General features: G+C 40.1%; 1 long non-coding RNA gene across 1 annotated transcript in view; it reads left to right on the top strand.

Moving 5' to 3' along the window:
• Positions 1-15,369, top strand: part of LOC137862543 (uncharacterized) — a 60,701-nt gene extending 45,332 nt beyond the window's left edge. Inside the window, exon 3 of the long non-coding RNA XR_011100388.1 lies at positions 14,182-15,369. This is a non-coding gene — a long non-coding RNA (uncharacterized lncRNA). The remainder of the gene's footprint in view (positions 1-14,181) is intronic.
• The last annotated feature ends 1,544 nt before the right edge of the window (positions 15,370-16,913 follow it).

Below are 16,913 nucleotides of genomic sequence, written 5' to 3'. Positions count from 1 at the left end.
GATTTCTTGGATTATCTTGATGCTGATAAGTGGAAATCCAGGTTTTAGGTCAATTGGTAGAGGGAATTTACCAACTATTTTTGGTGGGAGTGCTAAACCTACAGCAGGATGTGCCTCCCCAGGCATGTGGCAGGCAGTGTGCTGGGGTCCTGTGCCTGTGCTCCATCAGAGGCTTGGTGGGTGTCAGGACCTCAGTTAGCAGCACAGCTTTTGCTGTGGTTGGCCTTCCTTCTCTCTCCAGCAGCAAGCGTGACCCAGAATACAGCTGCAGACAGCTGATAAGTGAGCAGGAGGTGTCCTGCAGCATCAGACTTGGTGAGTTCAATAAGTACTTTTTCACAGGCAAACAAAGCAAGCTCCTGTTTAAACTTTTGCCAGGCATAACCTTGCTAGTGCTAAACAGCCTATAATGCTATCTGACTTGTTAAACAACTTCATTAAGCTGCTGTAGCTTCATTACCATTAATCTTTGAGGTGTTCCTTGGACAGACCTTTATGACACCTTTGACATTTTTTTTAGAGTTGAGAAAATCAAGCTTGGAGAGATAGTGAAGCAAATTTAGACATTTCTCACTTTAATGAAATAAGCTGCAGTGAGAGAGTAATGTATAGCAGGTCAGAGATACTGAAGTGAGAAATAGCAAAGGTTTCTCTGAAGGATCAGGTAGTAAAGTCTCAGTAATTTAGGAAGAGAGGTGGTGAATAGCTTAAAAGTATGAGGAGAGCCTCCCCAAACCTTGGGTCAGAAAAAGGAAGTGTGACTTTTGGCTCCTGAGACCCCAATTCTCAGTTGCTCTCTTTGAACGAGAATACAAGTTAACAAGAAAGAAGGATAGCTGCAATCTGCCTTTGTATTCTGGAACAACTGACAGCTCTTAGATATAATATTAGAGCAGCTTCAGAGCATTTTGAAATTGCACCGAGCTTTGCAATCTGTGCCAGTTGTAGATGGGCTATAGCGTAGGGTCCTTGTAGCTTGTATGCTCTGTTTGGCCTGCTTCCACTCCATCTTGTTCTCAGGAAGGCTGCTCTAGCTCCTTGAAAAGCCTTTTTTTTTTTTTTTTTTTTCTTTTTTTTTTGTTATTTTTTTTTCCCTAAACCTCCACCAAGAAGAAAACGGACTCAAGAAGCTCAGGAGCAGTCTATCCTAGTGAGCAGCAAACTGATCACAGGCAGCAGCAGGTCTGCATAGCCGAGCAGAGACTTCCTGACAAAACTCAAGCAGAAAAAGGTGGAAACAGGGTCAGATGCCCCATAGAGAAACTGTCCAAGTTTGCAGGGAGAGGGCTAGATAAGAAAGCTGTAGTCTAGAGTTGAGTCTGGGGAGGGATTTGAAGGGTGACACAAAGGGCTTCTACCAGTATATCTTGGCAGTAAGAGGAAGCCAAGTAAGAATGTGGACCTGTTGTTTAGATGGGAAGGGGCTCTGGTGGCAAGGAACATGGAAAAAGCCAAAGATGCTTTATGTCATCTTCAGCTTTGTCTTCACTGGTAAGTTACCTTCAGGAATTCCAGGCCTTTAAGAACAGAAAAAAAGTCTGTAGCAGGAAAAACTTAACCTTGGTGGGAGAAGATTGTCTTAAGTTCAATGAAGGGAAGCACAGAACCCTGCACACAGGGAACTTCATGTGCAAGTATGGGCTAGAGCTGACCAGCTGGAAAGCAGCCTTGCAGAAAGGAACTTATGGGCCTTGGTGGTCAACATGCAGCAATGTGTCCTCATGGCCAAGAAGGCTAACAAAATCCTTGTTTGCTTTTAGAAAAAAAGTCCAGAGCTGTGCCTAGACAGAGTTGTGTGTGTGTTTTTTTTTTTTTTTTTTTCTGCTCAGCTGTATAATACTGCTCTTAAAATTGCTGCAGTTTGATTTGTGTTTATGAGGTCTACCAGGCTGTAAATAAGATTAATATGGAGATACACTTACAGCTATGGAGTTGCCTAACTCAGATTGAACTTCCTTTAATGGGTTTAGTGATCCATAATTGCATTCTTTAGTAATTGTATTAAAGTATATTCTTTGCATTGATCATTTTAGTTGTGCTTCAATTGTTTTTGAATTGATCATAAAGAAATTGACTGTTTTGCCTGGTTATCTTTAGAGCTGAACATAAAATGATCAAACTTGGTTTGTAAAAATGTCAGAATAATTTTTAATTTTCTGACAATGTTTGTAAAACTGAACACTTGTACACCTGAACTTCAAAGCAGGCAATTCCAGCTAGCTGAGAAAGAGTATATTGGTCTCTGGTGGGTGGGGAAAAGTGAAAATATCTCAGGAAAGAAAGAGGTGATCTCTTTAAATTTCAAGACTGCATTTTACAGGAGGTAAAGTATTGATCTCAGGTTAAGTGAATTTAGGGTTGTAACCTTGTTTTACTTAATGTGGCCTGTGGAAACTCCATGGGTTTTAGGATCATCAGTTTTGTAAGTGGTAAGAATTAAACTGCTTTTGCTTAAATTAAAAAAGTAAATTAAGCTTTATTTACTTATTTCTTATCCTAGCTCCTTCGAACCTCTTTGACCTAATAAAGCAACAGAGCAATGTCAGGAAATATTGAAGGAAAGAAAAATTCTGATCACTTTTAATTCTTCCTTCTCTCCCAATTCTTCCTTCTCTCACGAGTGTTTAAACTTAAAAGCAAAAGAACAAAAAATTCTACATGTCTGCCTACCTTCCTCCCCTACAACATTTTTTGAAACCGTTAGTTAGCTGCAGAGAACGTGGCCCTGTCGAAGTGCTGAGCTTGCCAGGAGGGAAAGTGAGTTGCTGTTTGGTGACTATCACCAGGTTACTCTTTCCCTCTCTCCATCCTTTTTCTACTTCTTCTGAGCTGATAAAATGAAATTTATTGCTGTAATTGGAAAAGGAAGGTTAAACATGATGGTGGTTTAGATGTATGAAATACATGCAGTGTATTACGTGTACTTTCACTACCAAAAGCATCAAGACTACAGGAATTAAAAAAAAATGAGACTCTTGCAGAATTAGAAGACTTTTTAGTTTGAAACTAGTGTGACCTGTAATGTAGGACAAGCCTAATGATTTCACAGAATCATAGAATCACAGAATTTCTAGGTTGGAAGAGACCTCAAGATCATCAAGTCCAACCTCTGACCTAACGCTAACAGTCCCCACTAAACCATATCCCTAAGCTCTACATCTAAACGTCTTTTGAAGACTTCCAGGGATGGTGCCTCCACCACCTCCCTGGGCAGCCCGTTCCAGTACCTAACAACCCTTTCAGTAAAGAAATTCTTCCTAACATCTAACCTAAAACTCCCCTGGCGTAACTTTAGCCCATTCCCCCTCGTCCTGTCACCAGGCACATGGGAGAACAGGCCAACCCCCACCTCGCTACAGCCTCCTTTAATGTACTTATACAGAGCAATAAGGTCACCCCTGAGCCTCCTCTTCTCTAGGCTGAACAAGCCCAGCTCCTTCAGCCGCTCCTCATAGGACTTGCTCTCCAGGCCCCTCACCAGCTTCGTCGCCCTTCTTTGGACCCGCTCAAGCACCTCGATGTCCTTCTTGTAGCGAGGGGCCCAAAACTGAACACAGTACTCGAGGTGCGGCCTCACCAGAGCCGAGTACAGGGGGACGATCACCTCAAACACATATCTAATTTCACAAACTCACTTCTGCTTCACAGTCATAATTTCTGCTTGGGTTGGTGTTTCTCTCTTAGAAAGATATGGGCATGTCAGCTGGAGAAAATACACCAGATCTGAGGTCAGGGGCAGGCCTCTCAAATGGCTTAATGCGGGATGTATGTGGTGGTATGTGATGAAGCTGCTGACTTAGGGACAGAGCTGGTTAGTGGACGTGCTTTGAGGATGGGGCTCTGCTAGGTGAAAACATACCCTGAGGTGCTACCTCTCTTCTTAAAACCCTTTGCAGTAGCTTCTGGTCAGCAAGTCAGCCCTGCAATTATGGTGGCAAATGGAACCACAAACTACTGCAAGAAGTCTGGTCAGAGAGGACTGGGACAGTATTGTGTTCTGCCTTGCTGTTGGTATATAACATTCAACTGATGTTGCTACTCTGATGGAATTGTGAAAGTTGTGGAGAAGAAGGCCCAAGGCCAAGAGATTTGAACTACCCATACCTGTTGTTCTCCAAAGAATTTGCTTTATTTTTCATCTCTAAAGCTTTTCCTGTGTCAGCTCCATTCAGAACAGTATGGTTATTGTTTCAGAGTATACAAACAAGATGCTGCAAGCAGATTTTTGTTCTGTATTTTTGTTCTGAGTGGTAATGTATGGGTGTCTTCTAGCTTGTTGCTCAGGTTTGTAGCATCTGAGTTCATTTCTCTTTAAGGGATGAAATGAAACAATTAGATATGTGTTTGGGTGCTTATTCCTGCTCCCTTGAGGGTGCAGCAGAAAGGCAGGCTTAACAAATTTCACTTGTTATTTGGAACACTTTTCCCTGTCACTTCTAATACTGTGCTTCACACATAGCTAAGGGCCTAATGTTGCTGACGCAACTCTACTTGTTTAATTTTATCCAACTGACTGTGCCACTTAGTGTGCTTAGTCATCTGCTAAAATCCTTTTGTTAAGACTGAAAACCAAGCACAACAATGAGTATTTGATCCCACCTACTTAAGGCATCTCTTGCTTTTATGTTTAGCTTGCTGCTACAAAAATAATTCAGTATTTATTCAGCAGTTGAGGATCAGATCTCCTCGTGATTAGACGATCTGTAGAGGATGCTCCTTGGAAGGGGAAATGCTCTGTTGTCTAGTATCAGTGTCAGGAGAGACGCTGTATACTCCTGTGGGGCGTTGTTCTAAGAGTTCAGGCTTATTTACTTTTGTTGAAAGGAACTGTGGTCAAACTCCTTGAATTTCAGTGTCTCTTGATGTCACAGAAGGCTTGCTGACTTTTGGTCATCTGTTAAATGCTGTAGTGCTTAAACATGGGGTGTTCTGCAGCCTGTGTCAGGTTTTTGCATGATTTAAACAAATGTTACAGATAATAGAATGAGCTGTATCACTATAAAATCAATGAGGAATGAATTGCAATCAGACTTCTAGGACTGACCAGGAAGGAGAATTTCCATTAAGGAAAATCTTATCCCACTTTCTGGGGTATGAGGTACTTTTTGCCTGGGGGTTTTACCCTGTTGATTTGAATGCTGGGTATTCTGATCAGCTCACCTGAGGGGTATGTTCCTGTGTAAATGAAACCAGCTGAGAAAATCTTCAGTATATGTTTTCAGAAAATGTCTCACCATATGTTTTCAGAAAATTCTCCTGGAATGAAGGTTCTTAAAAACAAGAATACTGAAAGGCTAGCATCTGTTTCTGTAGTTGTCAAGATCTAGAGTGAGATTACACGAGAGACAATAAATGGTAGAGATGAGGGGAGGGATACAATATAATTAAATGACCTTTGCTTTTCTCCTCAAACGTTCATAGAACTACACACTGTAAAGATGCACTCTGAAGAATCACCAGTTTCTTGATGCAGTATGACTTTGATTTCCATTAAGCTAAACATTTACTGCAAGGGTGGGTAAATCCCAGACTGAACTTCAGGTTGAAATCTAGCTTTTGTATCACTTGAGAGTCTCAGCCAAATTGATCAGTTTAAGAATGATTCTAGTAGGAAAAATAAAACAATCTTCAGCTTTGTTCTCTAGTATGTTCAGGCCTTGAAGAAGGGACTTGATATTTAAAAGAAGGTGACTTTTGTTAGTGTTCTGCCTCTGCCATCCTATGAAACTCTGAAGTGTTGTTTGGCAAGAAGCTCATGAAAAATGTCACAGTTTTTTTGTAACCTGTCAAAATGTTATAATTTTTGGATAATATTTTTAAGTGTTCTGTGTGCTGTTTATAACCTCCATCCTTTCACTGCTTCCATGTGGGATGATGCTTTCCAGTAACAGAGCGTCCTGGTCTCCCATGGAATCACTGAAAAGAAGAGCATCATAACTTTACTTTTCTTGAGTTTTTGTATACGAGCAGGGTATTGGTATCTGAAGGTGGGCTGATCTTGTCTCAGAAGAATCAGGCACAGCCTAGTGTGCAGAGGAATGAGCAGTAAGCATTCTTTTCCATAATAAGTTAAATAAGTGTAAAACCAAGCCTCACTGTTCTTCTAGCAACAGCAGCAATTGAAGCTACTGCAAATCTTTTTGGTCCTGTGCAAGAAAGATGGGATTGAATTTCAGGTCTGTCAAGGTTTAACTCTGACATCAGACTGAAGTTATGAAATTATGATGGCCAGCATTAAATATTCCCTGTTAGCATTTGGTTAGTATCTTGGATGCTTTATGGAAGCTCACTGATACTCATTTTAGGGATGGGGATAGGAATTGTATATTCTCCAGAGGTAATAAAATTCAGCGCCTGTGTGCCAAGTGAAAGAATGTAGGTGCTCTTCCTTTGGAAAGGGTGGAAAAGGGGGAGGGAACCAGGCCTCGAGGTCCTCACAAGAGAAAGTTCAGCTGATCATCCAACAGGTTGCTAAAACACCCTGCTTTTGTTGCTTGTAGGCCATGGAGTCTGAACTGTTATTTTAGAAGAGAAACCTCATTTTAAGGGAAAAATAGGGAAGCAGAAGGGAGATTAGTATTGTACTCTAACTCATCTTTGAGTTTAAGGCAGCCGCTGACATTCTGCCCTGCTTAGTAACTTCACAGAAGACTTAAAAACCTGTAAAAATATCTCAAGTAACGGATGAGAGGTCCCAGACTTGCTTCTGAAAGGGTTACAGAACACAGAAGACATCCCAAACAATTTCAACTAATGCTTCCTCTAGGCACCGAAGATCAGAAGTTTCAAATGCAGGATGTGACTAATGGCTTCCATAAAAATTGAAGGGAGTTGGAGCATGATATCAGGATGAAGCATGGGGAAACAGGATCTTTCCCTAGAGGTGCTGGAGTGAAGGTAGAGCCTGCTCAGACTGTGGGGTTGGTTTGAGGGAATGGATTTCTCTTGAGTAGTGTGGGAGTCTGAGTCTGTGCTGTTTTATTTAGAGTTCTGAGAATGCTAAAAATGCCCCACAATATGCTCCAGGTATTTTTGACAAAATTCAGAACTACATGACAAAAATACCATTAGTGCAAAAGTACAAATGAATATTTCAAGGAAAACGACAGTAAAATGAATTTAGGGTTGAGAGTTCATATTAATAATGCAGGCTGATCTACAGCACCTTCATTTTTCATCTGTAAAATGGGGATAATGATGCTGACCTGGTTTGTAAATGAGCCCTGAGATCTTCTGATGAAAAGTATCACCAACAGAAGTAGTGGGTAATGGTAGAAATTTGTGTTACAGATGTAGTATAGTTGTCTCAAGCCAGAATTTTATAGGTACCAGGAAATCCAGGACAGAATTTGAAGAAGCACAGCTATTTTAAAGCGTGGAACAGTTCTCACAAGGTATATGAATACTTCTGCTGAGGAGTTGATGCCATATGGTAACCATGCTATTACAAGCAATATGTTTTGGTTTTTATAATTGTGGTTCAAACTGATCTTTTTAAAGATACATGAATTTGGCTCTTTCTGCTGTCTGTCACTGTCATTTGATTCCCCATCATAGGCTGTTTCTCACTATGTTCCTCTTTCACTGCTTCCTATTTCTGTGGCCATTTGGCCAGTGATACAATACTGTTGTGCTAACACGTTCTTTCTGCTGTCTTTGGTTCATGTACTCAGGCAGTCTCCATCTTCTTTTTGGGTTCTGACCATGTATATCAATCCTCTACTATCAACTCTACCCAAACTTCTTATGCCGGCTCTGGTACCCTGACAGAGCCCCTTTGTCCTAGTTTCTTTGCATACAGATCCTGGTTCTGTCTGCTGTCATACACATCTGCGTTTGGCTCCCACACCCATTTTGCCTCCACACACAAGTCTTTGTGATAACTTTCTTGCCCTTCTCCTGATGTGGTAAGCTCTATTTTTTTCCTTGCTCTTTGCTCCTTCAGGTCTTGCAACAGCAACCACAAAGAAAAATCTATGCAAATCTCAACCAAACAAATAATGATTAGAAAGATATCACTTAAAAATAAATCTAGGTTCTCTGAGCATAATCACTTATCTAGGAAAAGACATTGTACTTCAACTTACTAATGTGTTTTATTGACCTTGCTTGTATTTAACATACAAAACCAACCACCTTGGCTTCTTATCTTAGCTGTACATATTTAATTTTGTGTGCAGTATATTCCTTTAGACTAAGACAAGCTGGTGAATAAGCCTTTAAGAGATCAGTGTAAAAAGGCAAGGTGTGAAGCTGTGGAAGCAAGACCATGCAAGATGTTGAAATAAGTGCAGTGGGCCTGTATTCACATACTTTTTTAGTCATTCTCCAAGGCCTCTTTTTTGTCTTTGTTTCTGATGTGTAACATGATTATAAAGGAAGTAAATAGAACATCCTTTTCTCCACTATGTTTTAACTTTGGACTGCTAAAACTTCTGGTGCTAGAGGAGGTGTCAGAAACTTTGACTTTTATTCTTTGTGTGTCTGAGACTGGAATAGGACTTGACCCTATACTAAAGGAAAGATGGGGTTGATTGAAAATTCAGCTAATAATGGAAAACTACTTTCTACTTTAGCTATGTAGCAGTCATTCTGTAATAATAAATCTTAGGGTTTCTCCCTTCTCAGTGTTATAAATGTTTGCAGACTTTTTAGCAGAGGGAACATTTTTATAGGAGTAAGTTTATATGATTTCTATCTGATATGTAAGTTCAGAAAAATGTTGAATGTAGCTTTTGTAATCTTGAATCTATGGGGGTTTGAGGAGTATGTGTACTCCCTGTTTTTTGACAATGCTGTTTGACAGATTAAGAAATAAAATGCTCAAGTAATCTTGCGTCTGAAAACAAAGATGGAAATAAAGCAGATGTCATTTTGCAAATGTGAAGTAAAAAGGTTTTTGTGTTTGCCAGCACGCATAGTTGAGAATAATTTCAGTGCATCAGGAAATGAGCTTTAAATTATTCTAAAGTGGTTGATAAGTGGGAGAAACAGTTAAATTTATTAAAGCTTTTTTGGTAAATAATTGATATAATGTTGCAGTAAGAGTACATTATATATTATAAAATGATACATTATGTAAATAAATGCAGCACGCTTTTCCTTCTGCTTGATACCACATTCTACGTTCTAGCTAATAATTCTGAAGGATTTCAGTTTTTCTTCAAGAGCACAGGTATTTTAGCTGTGGAAAATTGGCAGGTGTTATTTAAATTACTTTCTCCATCTCCATACAGCTTTCAGCCTGATTTAGAAATGAAGTAATAAAATAAAAAAAAAAAAAAATACCCTTAGAGAAGGAGATAGGCCAACCTGCTTACCATGTGTGGCTGGAGGAAAACACTGGGAATTTGTTTTCCCCAGTGTCACTTAAATAATGTTCAGAGACCTATTGCTCTGGGTGATTTGCTGCTGTTGAACTCGTACTGGTCTATGCCTAATCCAAATGCTGGTTCCAATATTGTATATTTGATTCTCTGACTGTGGAGGGTAGAATATTTGTGCTTTATGAAGGCAATGATACTATTAATAGTAACACTTTCAGAGTTTCTTGAAGCCAGGTTTAAGGTAGAGCATCTCCTGAGAATTTTTATCTCGTTAACACAATATTCTCATTTGACAGGGCATGTCTTATGCCTCAGCAAGACTTCTGTAATAATTACAACTTAAGGATCTGTTCTTTTTGCTGTTAACTGATTGCAGAAATTTCTCTACTTTTACTGTCAGAACTGGAACTGAGTCTGTAACTTGTTGTGCGTACTTCATATACAGAAGCTTTTTAAAATTACTTAGGAAAGCTTTAGAAAATGTTGAACAAAGGTATGAAGTGTAAGCATACAAAACAGTTACGTCTTCAGCTAGGAAAGCAAATGAGACTGTGCTCTAATATTCATTAACGACTTCTCCATTTAACCCTTTATCAATGAGTTGCTGATGAAACTTTTTATTTGGAATAGGCCCTGAGCCTCCTTTCTGAGGGACAGAACTAGGAATGTTTTAGGGAAAACACTACCTTGTGACCAGAATAAGGCTCAGCATCTAATGTAGTGGAGGAGGCATTAAATTTCCATGATGCCATTCTTATAGGCCACTTTAAATGTCATCCCAATACCTATGGCCCTATGCATAATCCATGTAGAGAGTTATCAGAAAAAGCTATGCAGGAATTATAATTTTCATTTCTTTTTTCATTATTTTGCGTGGCATTGGACTATCACAGCATTACTTCATGATGTCTCCATTCTTTTAGATTTTAAACGTGTTTTTTTTTCACAATAGGGTCTAATTTGTCTGAGTAGGAGTACTAGCAATGTCTAGTGAACTTACATGTCTGATTTCCATCTCTTCAATCTCCACATTCTTCATGATCTATATTTACTAAGTCCTTGTAGGTGGTGTGTGAATAATTAAACAGGTGATAATGGATAATGTCTCCCGTCACCCTGTTTGTCATCAAGACATTGCGAGAAGCTGTGGAAGGGACATCAAGAAATTCATTTATTATGGCGATGCACTGGTGTTGTGGACAGCACTATGGTAGCTCTGAACTTAGAGAATTGCTGGAAAACTAGAAATCTGGTATTTTTACATCTCTACATTTTCCAGTGAGATGAGGAGTGTACAATATGAGCCAGAGGTACAGCAGGGTTTGCTGTTACGCAGACCGGATAGGGAAGCACTTGCTCTTCCCTACTACTTTCCTCCTCTTTCCTCTTTTGCCTTTCTTTCTGATAGAGATTTGTCCTGTGGCTATAGTGGTATCAGCCCATAGAAACATCACTTGAAGTAAATGGATTTTCCGCTGGTGTTTCTCAGAACAAGTTTTTTCCTTTCTTCAGAGTTTTTATGTAAGCCTGCCAGCATTAGTAAAAGAAGACAAATAGTTATACAACAATAGTATGGAAAAATTGCTGCAATTTTCTTAAATGCATCAAGATATTTGTTACAACCAGTTTAAATAAAAATATGCAAGAAGAGACTGTGGAGTTTAAATATGGAGCAGAACTTGCTGTTCTATTTCCATCTTTTCTTCCAGTGACATCTGCTCACTTGTTTCATTTTCCTTCTGTTTTTTTCAAGGTACAAGCTCCTACCTTGAGGAGTACAACAGTCACAGTATAGTTACACCAGTGTCTGCTCTGGTTAAATTGATCTAAAGAATTAATGTAAATTGTGCTCGTTGCATTGGTATCACAGGTTAATTCTTCTTAGAGCTGTACCTTTGCTCAGCTCTGATGTGCCCAATTACCCCTTCCTGTCAGTTCTCCTCAACACCTACACCTACCAGCCGTGTCACATGGCAATATTTTGCACCCTCCTTTCCTTGCTTGCCTTTCTCTAAAGGCACTGGTGAACCAGTTAAACTTGATGACTGTGATGTTTTCAGATAATTTGAGTGGAAGGCATTTAGGAGGAAAGCACTTTTCTTGTGCATGCTGAGAGGGAGGACATGCTGGGGGAGGTGGCCTGATAACTCTTGTATGTATCAGTGGCCCTTTCTAGGGGATGTGACCCACAGGAGCTCATGGCATGTGGGGTAGCGGGAGGGTACCCAGAATTACAGTGTTGGGGTGGAAGAGCTCAGTAGAGGATGCAACAAATCCATCACAGGACAGAACAGGAGTGCCTGGTACTGCAAGTAACTAAAAAGGATGTAATAAGGAGCAAAGAACCGAGGTGTTAAAAAGCACTTCCTCTGGAGTGTTCATTGAATCTTTTCCTCACTAATAAAGAAGGAATACAACCTTTTCACAGCACAGTACTTAAATTGAACCAGATAAAGGGTGACCCTTTTGGCCAGGTTTTTGTCTGGGGTTTCCAAATCCAGATACTACATTTAATCAAAGTCTTCTCTGAGCTCTGTCGGTGCCTTCCTCTTTGGTGTTGTTTTCTTTTCCCTCCTGCTTTCTCTGACACATTTCTCCCTGAATCTGCGGTTTCAGTTGTGGTTTCATTCCTTCTGCTGCCTGACTACCTGGAGACTTTGAAGTGGGAGGCAAAGTGGAAGAGAGGAAGCAGTAAGTGCACCCTGCCATGTCTGGTGTGCAAGAGGGGGGAGTGACCCCTGAAGCATCAGCTTACTGCCTGGGCTTGTGAAGAAAAGGGAAAAAGACAGAATTAATGAGGCAGACTGTAAAAATAATGCTGCTTCTTTCCAGGAGCTGTGCCCCTCCAGTTCATATTGACAATTTAAGAATCCACGTGGGGTGAGAGGGGTGTATTTGAAGGCATAGAGGGTGTTGAAAACATTAAAATGACTCTCCTGGTTTTGACTAGGAGGAGCTCTTCCCCGTAAGCTGTTCTACCCTCAGTGTTGGATTTCAGTTTCTTCTTGTTAGCTGCTGGCATTTCTAGCCACTGTTTGTAATTTCATAGTGAGCTTGGTTGGCATTTGGAAAGGGTTGCTGTGTGATGATGTTTGTCCAGGTTATTCTGTTGGTCAGGTACAATGCCCATCAGGTTTTATTCCATCTTACTTAACTCTGACACAATTTGGTTTCTTGGCAAAAGTTATCTTAATGTCTGTTATAATATCACTCATAAGAAAGGAGTGGATCAGTGTACTGAAATTGTATGCAGCTAGAAAGGTTTTGGGGAGAAATCAGGTGTTTGACAGTATTATGATAGGAATTTTATGGGAAGTTAGAAGGAAAAACATTTGTTAGTAACCCTGATACTCTGTCCCCAGCCTGGAACCCTGGTAGAAGTCATGGGACACTTATGTTTTTCTTCCCTGCTTTTTCCAAATTGTTAGCCCAACACTGAAAAATATTCTGAATAAATCCCCATAGCAGCTTTAAGAAATACATGTTTACTGTTGGCTAAGTTTGATGGAGTTGGAATTATGCTGGGGGAGAGAGCTATGCAGGCTATTCAGAGAGGGAAATCCAGTCATCTTGGGAGGACAGGCAAAAGGGAGGCAGATGCCCCATTTCTAGCTCTGACAGCTGATTTCCAGCACAAGGGTTAAAGCAAGAGCTGCATGTCACAATACTCTTAACTTACCTTTTTTTTTTTTTTTTTTTTTTTCCAAATTCTTTCTTCTCTTCTGTTATCCAGAATTGGACTGAGAGTGCAATTCTCTGAGTTTGGTGTGTGAGGTGAGGTGGGGTGGGGTGGGGTGGGGGCTGGGTGCAAAGGGAGCAATCAGCAGAAAACAGGTTGCAGATGGGCTGGAAATAAGGAGGTAGGTCAGGCTGAGTGATGGGATGCCAAGGGTTTTGCTTCACAGTGCCTGGTGGTTTGTTACAGGCACTCTCTTCCCAGCTGGTGGTCTGAGCCTGTTTGTACTCCTGATGCTTATCTGTGATAGCCCACTCTGATCTAACTCTCTCTTACGTGGGAGAGACAGGCCGACAGGTAGACGTGAGAGAGAACAGAGGAAACATGCTGAAGCGTAAACAGCAAGTGAGAGCAAAATTTATTCATTGTGGTACACAGCATAAGTGAAATGCTCGTATGAAATGACGAACAGTAAAGACAGCAACAGTTGTGATCATTTTTTTTTTTTGTGTGTGTGTTTGGAAGCATCCTTAAGAATGACTTAAGAAAGCTTTTCCTTGGAGTTTTCAATGTAATGGAGCAGCATAATAAGGGAAGCAGGAAAAGTCTTGATCAAGGATATCCAGCTTTGGTTCTCCGTTACCCTTTATTTTAAAAATTGCAATACAATTTTCCACCACTGGTCACCTCTGTCTCTTACTGTATGAAAAACGTTTAGTTAATAGCATATAGTGTTTAATAGAATAATATTTCCCATCTATCCCCACTCTGCACCTTTTCTGGGACTTACACCACATGAGTTTCCTGATCCATACATTTATTGACTGTTTTTTTGGGGACTGGATTGATCCAAGTTCAACTGTCAACTGAAGGCATTTAGTACCCTTTTTTTTTTTTTTTTTTTTTAAGGTGGTCATCTTAAGAGCTGCAAGCATTGAATGTTGTTTAAAAAAAAAAAAAATTCCAAATGCTTGGTCTAGTCATCAATAGGTCACTTGCATTTTTGAGACCTAACACTTCTCGGTTTCTTACTAGTTACAGCATCACAGCATCAGCTGCATCATATTTCTATTGGAGGTGCAACAAAGTCTGTGGGTACCCATTGGTGGTAGGATGCTTGGTGCCTAGTAGATTTCTAACCTTTAAACTGGGCAGTTATTTTTCCTCTGTGCTTTACAGAGCTAATCTCAGGACCAAGAGAATGGCAAGATCCCTGTGACAGTTCTGTTTATAGCACTTCACTTCTAGCAGTTTGTGTGCCATGGCAAGTCTTCACTGAGAGCCTCATGAGTTCACAGATTCCAGCAGAAGTGAACCAGACACTAACTTCCCCAGGATAATAACTGCAGGAGGAAAACAGAAATTCTCTATTAGGGTCTATGACTTCTCCTTCAGAAGCGGATGAATGTTAGCTGATACTTAGAGGGTGAAATTTAAGTCACTGATAAAATCTTACTTCAGTGGGACCGAGTTGTTCCTCAGGGTTTTTAAAGATGGTTATTAACTAAGTCACCCAACAGAGAGGTTGGTTTTTATCACTTAAAAAGGAACTTCTGTCCAAGCCATTGAGCTTACTAAAGGCTACTTAAATAAGCTGTTTGTAGTTGCTGCTGATTGTTTCCTGCTGTTTATGTAATGGACTAAATATATTTATAAAACTAGTTTCTGTTCACCTGTGACTAGCATTAATGCATTTGGTTATTTTGCTTCCCTTACCACTGTCTTGTAACTCTGAACAGACTAATATGTGTTGTAGTCTGCTTTCCAACTTCACTACACGTTCAGTTTTGCCTTCTTTTAGCAGGCTCCCCCCAAATCATGTAACCCACAGCTTGTCTTACATTTTCCATTTCCAGCAAGTTTGTAGATATTTGTAAAGATTTGCAACACAACACACACACACACACACACACACACACACAAACACATTTTCCTTGCTGGCAATCCTTGTACTTTATTCTGCATTTCTAATTTTTCTTTAGTGTTTGTACATAACTGTACAATAAAATATAGAAGGATAAGGAGGAACGCTTAGAGGTTATTGAAGAAGGTTGTTATCGAATAAGAAGGTTATTGCCTACGCTATTTGATATTCTGTATAATTTGATCAGGATGAGCATATTCATTGCTCAGTTTTAGATGCTGCAAGTATTGCTACTCGCATCATGTATTAGCTCTCTTTATAGAAGATTGCATCTTCTCTCTCCAGAAAGCCAGAATTTCATGGACGTTTTGACTGTTTATATGATAATGCAGCAAATAAACTGGACAACTACAGAAATAAACAAGGATTCATGGATATTTATGAATAAATCTGTGCTATTTTTAATTGACCAGCTCTAGTAGCTTGCATTTGGATATTGTTCCTTCCTGTATCATTTTTGACATAAAACACTTCAGTGAGTTGCTTAACACTATGTTGTATGCTGTGTAGGAAAATCTGAATATTGAAACGCTGTTTCTAATTCAGCCAGTCTTCAAAACCTTTTGTGTTTGTGCTTTCATAGCAGTGTGAAGGGATGCCCATAGAGCTATGGGGCAGACTCAACAGGAATCAGCTGCAATCTGCTGGTCTCTAGTTCTGAATAAAGTTCCTGTGTTTTGTCTTTTTTTTCTTTCCTTTTGAATCAGGGGTTGTGGGAGCTTCCTGAGCCCCTTCAAGGAAAATATTCTCCCCTTTTACTCTTTGGGACACTGTTGTACTGAGGAACAGCTTGGCCATATTAGCTTCCAGTTACTTAAATTTAAAATTTTATTCTAAGTGCTTGCTGGGAAAAAAAAAGTGACCAAACCCAATATTTACATATCTCCCCTTCTCCTCCTTGCCCCCCTTCTCCAACTTCATTTCAAATTACCAGCTCCAGTCCTGTACTGTAGTTTTTGCATGAATTCTAAGGATAGTCCTCTTTGAATAAATAAATAATTTTTCTGCCTTACTCACAGGCTCTATTTCCAAGTTAAAACTTTCTACATTCATGCTCAGATGAACTGAATCTTCCTCCTGTTGAACAACAGACCACCACTGGCATGAACCTTTTAGAAGAGCTGGAGAGACAGAATCCTAGAATCATTAAGGTGGGAAAAGACCTCTAAGACCATCTAGTCCAACCATCCCTCTACCACCACTGTTACCCACTGAACCATGTCTCTAAGCACTAGGTCCAACCTCTCCTTGAACTCCCCCAGGGATGGTGACTCTACCACCTCCATGGGGAACCTGTTCCAATACCTGACCACTCTTTCTGAGAAGAAATGTTTCCTCATTTGAATCTCCCCAGCACAACTTGAGGCCATTCCCTCTAGTCCTATCACCAGTTACCTGAGAGAAGAGGCTGACCCCCAGCTCCCCCACGCCTTCCTTTCAGGTAGTTGTAGAGAGCAATAAGGTCTCCCCTGAGCCTTCTCTTCTCCAGACTAAACAACCCCAGTTCTATATTAACCTGTTCTTGGTTCATAAGAAAACCTAGCTTTATTACAGTAAAAGTAACACCTACGGAAGGTACGTCTTCCAAAAAATGATGGAAAAGATTTGCTGAAGATCTCTATCCACATTTGTGCAGACCTAGGCCGATTATGTTCATACTGGAAGTGAAATTTTGTAAAGTTAAGGATAACAATGATATATCAATTTACTAGCCAATGACTATAGCTCCAATCTTGTCTGGTACTTCCCAAGATCATAAACATTGTTTGTCCTGTTACTGTATAATTGTATTGTGAAAATGTTTTCTGGGATTGTTTTCCTATATTAGTTGTACAAGAGAGGTATCCTTAGCTGCAAAACAAGATTTGAGTGGTGCAGGGCTCACCCTCAAGCATACATGGATTTGTTGAGTATGAAAATACATTGAAACTGTCTCCACTTGGGCCCTTTTCACATTTTCATAGAATGGCTCCGATTGGAAGAGACC

This window comes from Anas acuta, chromosome 1 (assembly GCF_963932015.1).
Source record: "Anas acuta chromosome 1, bAnaAcu1.1, whole genome shotgun sequence".
In the NCBI taxonomy this organism is placed as follows: Eukaryota; Metazoa; Chordata; class Aves; order Anseriformes; family Anatidae; genus Anas; species Anas acuta.
This window is presented reverse-complemented; position numbering and strand designations above follow the sequence as displayed.